The 10,606-nt window shown below is 40.3% G+C and overlaps 1 long non-coding RNA gene and 1 other non-coding gene across 2 annotated transcripts in view; one reads left to right on the top strand and one right to left on the bottom strand.

The window, feature by feature from the left end:
• Positions 1–10,606, bottom strand: part of LOC142840235 (uncharacterized) — an 88,881-nt gene that overhangs the window by 66,750 nt on the left and 11,525 nt on the right. The gene's annotated exons all lie outside the window — the stretch shown is intronic.
• Trnaa-cgc (transfer RNA alanine (anticodon CGC)) lies at positions 7,836–7,907 on the top strand. Its single transcript has one exon. It is a non-coding gene; the product is annotated as a tRNA-Ala (tRNA).

Below are 10,606 nucleotides of genomic sequence, written 5' to 3' on the forward strand. Positions count from 1 at the left end.
GGAGTCCTTTAGCTGGACAATAGGGTAGAGAGTCCCACTCTGAGTCCAATAGGATTATCTTTTCCTTGGTTGAGGACTCTGTTATCATTTGGGCCTTGATAATCCGTGAGATTCATGGGCTCTCTCTTTCTTGGTTGTCTGTTCCCACAAGCCCCTCCAGGAAACTTAGAGCTCAACAAAACAGGAAACACCATGGATGACCATGAGCACTGCTGCTGTCCAGTATCTGAGCGCTCTCATGTCTTTCTTCTGGAAATTCACCTTAGCCCTGTCTTTCTGTTTCCATAGAATCACCACCGCCCCTGTGAGTTTTCCTCTATCCGTATAGTATGAGGTTATTTTCTTACAGGTGTTTTGAAATAGACCCTTTTTGGTACATGTGCCTGTTTTCTAAATTATTACTAAAATGACTTGGAGTTTTCACATGCTCCAAAGCAGGCATGTAATCTTACTAAAACCACTCATTCCAACCCTAAGATGGCTCCCTTAATTAAGATATATGCGTCCCTGCTCCCCTATCCAACCTTCCTTTATCCCAATCATCCTGTTTCCGCAAGTTACTCCCATCCTTCCCTTCTCACTTTTCTCTCCCTACCAAAAAAAGCCCTGGTCCAGACGGTTTCAAAGCAGAATTCTACCCGAACTTCCAAGAAGAACTAATACCTATACTCCTTAATATATTTCACAATATAGAAACAGAAAAGTCTTTGCCCAATTCCTTTTATGAAGCAACAGTTACCCTGATACCAAAACCACACAAAGACTCAACCAAGAAAGAGAATTACAAGCCAATCTCACTCATGAACAAGCAGCTCACTCCTCCCAACAATTATGTGGTTGATACTTCTGATATTTCATCAGACAGAGGGCTGATATCCAAAATATACAAAGAACTCAAGAAAATGGTCATCAAAAGAACAAATAATCCACTAAAAATGGGGTACAGACCTAAACAGAGAACTGTCAACAGGGGAATCTAAAATGACTGAAAGACATTTAAGGAAATGTTCAACATCTTTAGTCATCAGAGAAATGCAAATCAAAACAACTCTGAGATTACATCTTACACCTGTAAGAATGGCCAAGATCAAAAACACTGATGACAACTTATGCTGGAGAGGATGTGGGGTAAAATGAACACTCCTCCATTGCTGGAGGGAATGCAAGCTGGTATAGCTGCTTTGGAAATCCATATGGCGATTTCTCAGAAAATTAAGAAACAACCTACCACAAGACCCAGCAATATCACTTTGGGGAATATACCCAAAGGATGCTCAATCATTCCTCAAGGACATGTGCTCAACTATGTTCATAGAAGCATTATTTGTCATAGACAGATCGTGGAAACAACCTAGATGCACCTCAATTGAAATATGGATAAAGAAAATGTGGCACACAATAATGACATTTTGAAATTTGTAGGTAAATGGAATGATCTGGAAAAAACATATTGAGGTCACCCAGACTCAGAGAGAAAAATATAATATGTATTCCCTTATAAGTTGCTTTTAGACATAAATCAAAGGACCCTAAGAGAAATATACATGAATCTACATAGGAAGGTGAAAGAGACAAGATCTCCTGAATAAAATGGGAGTGTGGGGGTCATGGGAGAGGGTAGAAGAGGAGAGAGGACGCAGAGACAGGAGCAAAGAAAATGCATAGCTCAATAAATACAATAAAAAGAGAGTGTTGCTACAATGGTGAATTATTATCATATTTATGTAAGAAATATTCTTGTACGTTTGTATTTCATTTACCATACATAATGAGTAATGTTTATTATTTTATTTTGCATTCTATTTTCTCCATGTGCTAAGTACCGAGATTGTAGGCATGAACCACCAGTCTTGGCTAAGAGGATTTAGGGGGTGGGTTCTATTGTTTATAAATTGATCAATTTGTTTTTTAAATTTCATTTGACATTCCATCCACAGTTCTCCCTCCCACCTCTGCTCACACTCCCCTTGCCTCTCCACCCCAGCCCACACATTCTCTATTCCTCCCAAGGGGTAAGGGCACATTAATTTGGGGCAGGACCAAGTCCCTCCTTCCTGCATTAAAGATAGCATCACATCTCAACTCAGAGAATGGGCACCAACAAACAAGGCTGAGCACCAAGGACAGATCCTGATCCCACTGCTGGGGGCCCCCTCAGATAGTCCAAATTTCACAACTATGTCTCCACATACAAAAGGCCCAACTGAGAGCACCAATTACTAGAGAAGCCTCTGTAATGATAGTTGGGGTAGTCACCAATCTGATAATAGGGGAAGGCCAGTGTATGGCCCTGCTCTGCCCTTGTTTTTGGGGTGCATCTGGAGGACAGTTTCTGGTCAGCTGACAAAGCATCCTGTTTGTTTCTGTGCTCTCCCTGCCCCACCTGGTGATTAGCTGCAGGCCATTGTCTCCATTGTTAATATGGTAATTTCCCACCCACCTGGGCAGAGATCCTTGTGCAGCAGTTAGGTAGATAAGGACTCCCCCAAATCTGTATAAACTGGCATTCAGCTGATCCTCTTCCTAATGACCCTGGTTTCTTTGTGTGTTCTATCAATCTCCAGTCCTTTGCCTGACTCGCATATGGTACAGTGGCACACGAACTGTACCGAGGGTGTAACACAAAATCGGGTGTCACAGGCCTGTTCAGGAACCTTCTCCACTACTGCTAGGAATCTTAGCTGGGATCATCCTTGTGGATTCTTGGGAATTTCCCTAGCACCAGGTTTCTCCCTAAAACCATAGTGACTGTCTCTATCAAGTTCCCTCTTTCATTGCTTTCCCACTCCATTTTCTATGACCATCCTGTTCCCTCATGTTCTCCTTCCCCATGGCCTCTCCTTCACCACCTCCTCACCCCCAGTTTACCCAGGTGATCTCATCTAATTCCCCTTCCCAGGGCGATCCATGCATCCCTCCTTGGGTCTTCCTTGTTACCTAGCTTCTCTGGAGCTCTGGATTGCAGCCTGGTTACCCTTTGCTTTACATCTAATATCCACTTAGAAGTGAGTACATACCGTGTTTGTCTCTCTGTGTCTGGGTTACCTCACTCAGAAATTTTTTTCTAGTTCCATCCATTAACCTGCAATTTTCATGATGTCTTTTTTCTAAAATAAGAAAAATACTCTTTTATGTAAGTGTACAGCATTGTCTTTATCCCTTATTCTATTGTGAGACATCTAGGTTGTTTCTAATTTGGGGCTATTGGGAATAGAGCGGCAATGAACATGAAATAGCTAGTGTCCTTCTGGTAGGTGTAAGTGTGCTTGGGATACATGCCCCAAGTACTATATATGGAATATGAGGTCGTTTGAGTCCCATCTGTAGTACAAATATTGAAGAGATCTTGATACAAGGAACCTATCTAAACACAATAAAAACAATTTACAGCAAGCCAACAGCCAGCATCAAATTACATGGAGAGAAGATCAAAGTGATTCCACTAAAATTAGGAAGAAGACAAGGATGTCCACTCTCTCCATATCTTTTCAATATAGTATTTGTTGACCTAGCTAGAGCAATAAGACAACAAAGGAGATCAAGGGATGCAAATTGGAAAGGAAGAAAAGTCAAACTTTCATTATTTGCAGATGATATGATGGTACATATAAGTGATCACAAAAACTCTACCAGAGAACTCCTACAGCTGATAAACACTTTCAGTCATGTGGCAGGATTCAAGATCAACTCAAAACAATCAGTAGCCGTCCTATATACAAGTGATAAACAAGTCGAGAAAGAAATCAGAGAATTATCAATTTTGCAAAAGCAAAAACTATAAATTCTTTTGCGGTAACTATAACTAAACAACTGAAGCACCTGTATGACAAGAACTTTAAGTCTCTAAAGAAAGAAACTGAAGAAGATATCAGAAAATGGAAAGATCTCTCACGCTCATGGATGCTCTTGGATAGGTAGGACCAGCATAATATGAATGGCAATCTTACCAAAAACATTCTAGAGAGTCAAAGAAATGCCCATCAAAATCCAAACACAATTGCTCACAGACTTATAGAACAATATTCAACTTCATATGAAAAAACAAAAAAAACCCTTCAGAATAATTAATACATCCTTGTACAATAAAAGAACTTCCAGAGGCATCACCATCCCTGACTTAAAACTTCAAGGTAGAGCTATAGTAATAAAAAACAATTTGGTATTGGCATAAAATCAGACACATGGACCAATGGAATCAAATAAAGACCCTGGCATTAATTCACACACCAGTGAACACCTGATTTTTGACAAGGAAGACAAAATATACAATGGAAAATGGAAGTATCTTTAACAAATGGTGCTGGATAACTGGTGTCAACATGTAAAAGATTACAAATAGATCTAAATCTTCAGTCATACACAAAACTCAAGTCCCAATGGATCAATGACCTCAACATAAATCCAGTTGCTCTGAACCTGATAGAGGAGAAGCTGGGAAGTATCCTTGAACACATTGGCACAGGAGACCGCTTCATAAATATAACAGGAGTAGCACAGACACTGAGAACAACAATAAATGAGACCTCCTGAAACTGAAAAGCTCCTGTAAGGCAAAGGACACAGTCAATAAGACTAAATGACATCCTACAGAATGGAGGAAAAGATCTTCACCAATCCCACATCTGACACTGGACTGAACCCCAAAATATATAAAGAACTGAAAAAACGAGGCTCAAAATACCAAACAATCCAATTTAAAAATGGGGTATAGAGCTAAACAGATAATTCTTAACAGGACAATCTGAAATTGACAAATGACATTTAAGGCATTGCTGTACATCCTTAATCAACAAGGAAACATAAATTAAAATGACTCTAGGATACCATCTTACACCAGTCAGAATGACTAAGATAAAAATTATGAGGACAACATATGTTGAAAAGGATGTGGAGTTAGGAGAACACTCCCCCACTGCTGGTGGGAGTGAAAACATGTACAGCCGCTCTGGAAATCAGTATGGTGGTTTCTCAGAAGATTGGGAATCAGTCTACCTCAAGACCCAACTATAACACTTTGGGCATTTTTTGTTTGTTTTTGTTGTTTTTCGGTTTTCTAATGTTGCTCAACTGCTTAGTCAATGATTTGGAGAAAAATCTTGCAGTTTTCTGCCATAGGTGGATGGCCCATCTTAGACATTCCTCTGAAAAGAGTTACCTTATATTCCACAGTCCTACTGTATATCCCTAGCTATGTCTTCATGGTAGATCCTAACCTCACTGCTATAATACAAAAATTCCTGAGAGGAGATAGTCTATTTCCAAAAGTGAGTTCTGCCAATTGTCTGAGTCCCCAACTAGGTCATCTTAGCTCTGCTTCTCAGTTGGTAGCCTTCTAAGGAAGGACTTTTGCTTTGAGTGAAAGCGAGGTGAGAAGGGAGCCCTTTCCTGTGTGCAGGGACAGTTGTTCAGCAAGGTTGTGTTAGAAGCATGACATCACAATAGTTATCCTGATACTTTTCTTATTTTCGCCCTGTGTTTAAAAGACACATTTTTCTTTAAATATATTCTGATTAGAGTTTCCTCTTGCTTTAACCTCCCCAGTTTCTCCCCTCCTCCCATGACATCCAGATCCACCTCCTTTCTGATTCTTATCAGAAAACAATGGGCTCCTAAGAGATAAAAAATAACAAAATTAATTAGAATAAGATAAAATACAACTATCACATAGAAGTGTCCTTGTGGTAGGATAAAGTGTCCTTGGAGTACATAACAAAAGGGCTTTATTTGGAATTTGAGATAGATTGATTACCATCTGGAGTACAGGTCCCTCTAAATCAACTCACAGAAACTCAAAGAGACCGAAGCAGCAAGCATGAGGCAGGCATGGATCTGCACCAGGTCTTCAATGTGTATATTATCTCTTTCAGTATTTTAGGAGAACTTTTATTTGTATTTTTGTGGGGCTTTTGAGTGTGTGAACAAGTGGGTCTCTGATTCTTGGGTCTTCTTGTGGGCTCTTTTACTCCTGTTCATTTGGCTCATCCAATTTCTATTTGATAATTGTGATTTAAAGTCTTATTCTAATTTATTTTGTTGTGCTTTGCTGTTATCTCTTAGAAGCCTGTTATTATCTACTGAGAGACAGAAACAGAATGGATCCTGATAGAAGGGAAGGTGGAGCAGAACTGGGAGGAGTAGAGTGAAGGGAAATTCTAATCAGGATAGATTACGGGGAAAATCTATTATCAATAATATGGAAGGAAGATTCCCAGAAAAAAAGATAACACAAAAGGGTCATGGCTCACAGAGATACACTGACTCATATTTTGTTACTTCTAGGTCATTTGTTTATCAGTACTTATCCACCAACATCTCAAACCTAGACCACAATCAGCACTGAGATGTTATTGCTTCTTCAATTGCCCTCATTTACCTTTTGTTTCCACCCCTCCATCCCTCTCTTTTTGCTTTTGTCTTCATTTAATTTAGGCAGCTCTCAGTCTCCCACACTAGCTCACCAGTTTGCCATTACTCCTTGTCTCTATCTAGAAGTTATATATTAAAGCCCTGTTTTAATATCATTCTTTGTAGTATTCCAATAATTGTTGAGGTTAAGCAATGTCTTAAGTGTGGACTCAGTCTTCTATAGTCTGGCATTTTCTCAGGTACTATTTATTAATTTTTTTCCAGTTGAAGAGTGAGAGGAGTGAGAATATGAGCAAAGAGGTCAAGACCATGATGGGGACACCCACTGATACAGCTTACTTGAGCTGATGGGAGCTCACCAACTCTGGCCAGACAGGGAAGGAACCAGCATGGGACCAAGCAGGACCCTCTGAATGTGGGTGACAGTTTATGGCTGGGGCAGACTGCAGGGCCACTGGCAGTGACATGAGGATTTATCCCTGCTGCTGGTGCTGACTTTTTGGAAACCATTCTCTTTGGATGGATACTTTGCTAAGCCTGGATATAGTGGGGAGGGCCTTGCTTCTTCCTCTGGGCAATGTGCCTTACCCTCTCTGAGGAGTATGAAGGTGGGGTGTGGGGTAAGTGGAGGGAATGGGCAGAGGAGAGGGAATAGAAACTTGGATTGGTATGTAAATGAAAAAAATAGATTGTTTTCTTGTAAAAAATACTCACTTTTCTCACTATCTGAACATACATACAATATTTATTTAATGATTTTGTATATTGAGACATATACTAGATGATGTGTGAAAAGGAGGACATATTTCAGAAAACCTCTCATTTTTGAAACTTACAAAGTGTGTGGTGAGATACATAAACATGCAGAAAGTGACAGCACCTTAGGGTTTTATGAACCAATAGCTACCGCAGAATTTAGTTATTGCCATAAATGGAGTGATGGACAGTATTGTCAAAGTTAAGAAACAAAATGAGCAGCCTGACCAAGATTATAAAAACTGCCTTTCAATCCCGGAAACTAAGGAGTGTTTTAAAAGAGACACGAACTATGCTAGAGAAGGATTAAGGAAGCTACTCATACTCTCAGATATGACTGCATATCAGCAACATATAATTATTAATTCCGCATTATAGTGGCATGATGAACCACCTGCAAAGTAAAGTTGAATAAAAATTGATGGGACTGAGTAATTCAAAGTATCATTCATTGTTAGCTTATCTTGCTTCAAAGAGCATAAGGTTTGTTGTTATTATTGTTGTTCTTATTATTTTTATTGTTATTATTTTTCCTTTGATTAAAAATAGATTGTTTTCTCATGCAAGAAAAGTCCCAAGAATCCTATCAAAACACTAAACTTAACCTGGAATCCAATATGCTTAAAGGAACGGATGCAGACCCTTGCAGTCTCTAAATGTTGGCTAGGTGTCTCTGCATTCACATGGGCTTTGATGAGGCTGTTACCAGGTGTGGGGATGTAGCTCAGAGGTAGAGCACATGTTTCGCATATATGAGGCCCCGGGTTCGAGCCCCGGCATCTCCAAAACAATAATTTTAACCTTTGACTGTTCTTTTTAGGATGTTTCTGTACAAGGTGTCCCAGACTTTAAAATCCCGTGATGCGGTCATATATGCATAGCTAATTATTGGATGAAATTGTTCGTTTGTCACTGTGACAGCAATGTTCATTTTTGTGACGACATTTCCATAGACACCGCCATGGTCTGGTGAGTAGAACGTGGGCAAGCTTCAAGGGACATGTTTTGTTCACAGAGCGAACAAAAAAGAAAGCTCTGCTTTCGTAGTGGGGACAGTTTCTCAGATAATGAGTATGCTTTCTTGGGTGAAAACAAGGGTGAAGAGTTCTTGCTCTGAGAGGAAGAAAGTGAGGGCTGGGCGGAGCCATTCCTGGTTACTAAGGGGGCGGTAGCATTGCGGTTGTCATAGAAACCGGGGTCATTATTGCGACCATTTTCAAATGGCGACTGGACAATGTCCTGAAAGCAGCATTCAGTTCCTGGTGTTTGGACTGAGTTGAGCTTATGCATTCCAGGAGGTGAGTACCAGATTCTTCCTGAAAGTTGGGAGGCAGATGCAGGGATTCCAGAACCAAGTAGGACTACTCCTATCTTGGGGATTGCAGCCTGTGTATCTCCAGAAGGAGAGAGACTTGGGACCATTCTGCCTCCTCCTGTGCTGTTCTGTACCGGGCTGTGCTAGAGCCATTGTCCAGGAGGGGAGTTGTGGGAGAGCAAGCAGGAGGGAAATGAGGCCAAATGAGCACTTTGTGATCCCGACTTCCCACTCTGTGCATGAGATTGTTCGCCCTTAGGATCGGTGAGATTTAAGAGGGAAGGGAGAAAGCAGGGCCGTCTTCTTTCCAAGTTGCAGTCAGTCAGATCTCTGGGCAAACACAAAAGAAAGCAATTGATTTCTATTTGAACAGTTTTAATATTATTCGAAAGAGTTAATATTCAGCTATTTATTCCCAGCCTTATTTACCACTGGATGACCAGCGAGCACCTTCCTCTCCACTAGCCCCCCCTTCTCCCCTGGCCCCTCTGTACATGTCCCTCTCTGTGAAAAGGCCATGAGATTGCTCGCCCATAGGACAGGTGAGATTTAAGAGGGAAAGCCTAAATGCTAGTCAATAATTTCCCTACATGTCTCAGATGAGTACTAAAATACGCACTTGCTTAAGGATTTTCTTTTTAGTAATCTGCGGTTTTGTTTGTATTTGAGACAGCATTTCACTGTGTCCTACCCTGGCTCAGAACTCTCAGTGATTCTCCTGCCTTGGCTGTCTCGTGGAGGGGTTGCAGGTGCGGGACACTTTGTGCTTGGCACCAGTCTGGCATTTTAATTTCCATTTCCGTGGGCCCACCCTGCCAGGTGGCCCTGATCTCTCCTCAGAATCCCTGCGACGCTGCCTATGGCCTTAATATCTCTAATGAATCTCTATACAGGGGGCGATCCTATCAATGCCCCCTTGAAAAGTACACCCGAAATCTTTCACGGGTCTCAATGACTACTTTCTGACTGACATTTGAGGTTTTGTGTAGAATTCATAGAAATGCTTTATCAGATATATGTATTTCTAACTTTTCTCCTAGCCTCAGACTTATCATCTCAATTCTCATCCATGTCTTGGAAGAGCAGGAGATTTTAAATTGTAAGATCCCACCTTCTCTACTTCTTCATTTACGGTTTTATTCGGTGTCTTGTCTGTGAAATCTTTACCTGGCACCCAGTGACAGGGATTTTCTTCTTGTGTTCTGTTTGACATTTATTGGCTGATTTTTATGTTTTAACATCTTTAATCTATTTTGAATGGTCTTCACATATGATATGATGTAGGTCCTAGTTTATATTTGTGGGTTTGGGTATACACTTGCCTCAGCATTGCTTCCTGAAAGGCCATCTTTCTGCATCAAATTGCCTTGTTTATTTGTGAAACATCAGTTCTCCAATAATCCAATCATGGTATATATGCCAGTAATCCCAGTGCCTGGGAGGCTGCAGCAGGACTATGGTCAGTTCTTCTCAGCACACACTACACACAAGCTTGATGCCAGCATCGGATACAGGATAAATGTTGACTCGATATAGGCAGTGGTCTGTAAATGTGTGGATGTGAGGATGGACTGTTGGTTTTGGACTTTTTCTTGCCAACTTTGATTCAATAGCATGCTGGTCCAATTACTGTAGGTTCAAACAGAGGTCTCCTATCAGGCAATGCTGTTCTCTAACATTTGTCTGTTTCTAAGGCTTTTACACAAGCCATGTATTTAATCTACAATGTTTAGAGTTGTCAACTCAATTTTTAAAAAGAATAAGTGCAATTTTATTGTTAGTGCATTGAATCTGTAGCTCAGTTTTGAATCAACAGACATCTTACTAATAATGATTTGTATGAGCCGTGAACATAGTTGTCTTTCATTAAGAAAGGTTGTCTCCAATTCAGCAATGTTTGGAAATCTCTCAGCCTATCAGCACTATGGATGTGTGTGTCAGGATCATTCACAAGTATTTCCACTTTTGGATTCAACTATAACTGCTATTTTTTTAAAACACAATTCCTACGAATTTTTTTGTGATCAAATTATTAAATCTTCTGTAAACCTTCAGGAACCAAGTGTCAATGAAACTTACAAAGGATATTTTTTGTTGAAAGCATGAAGAAAACGTTATTTGATGTGTAATGCAGTTTGTCTCTATTTTCTTATCGGCTCTTACAGGTTA

The sequence above is a fragment of the Microtus pennsylvanicus genome, chromosome X (assembly GCF_037038515.1).
Source record: "Microtus pennsylvanicus isolate mMicPen1 chromosome X, mMicPen1.hap1, whole genome shotgun sequence".
NCBI lineage: Eukaryota > Metazoa > Chordata > Mammalia > Rodentia > Cricetidae > Microtus > Microtus pennsylvanicus.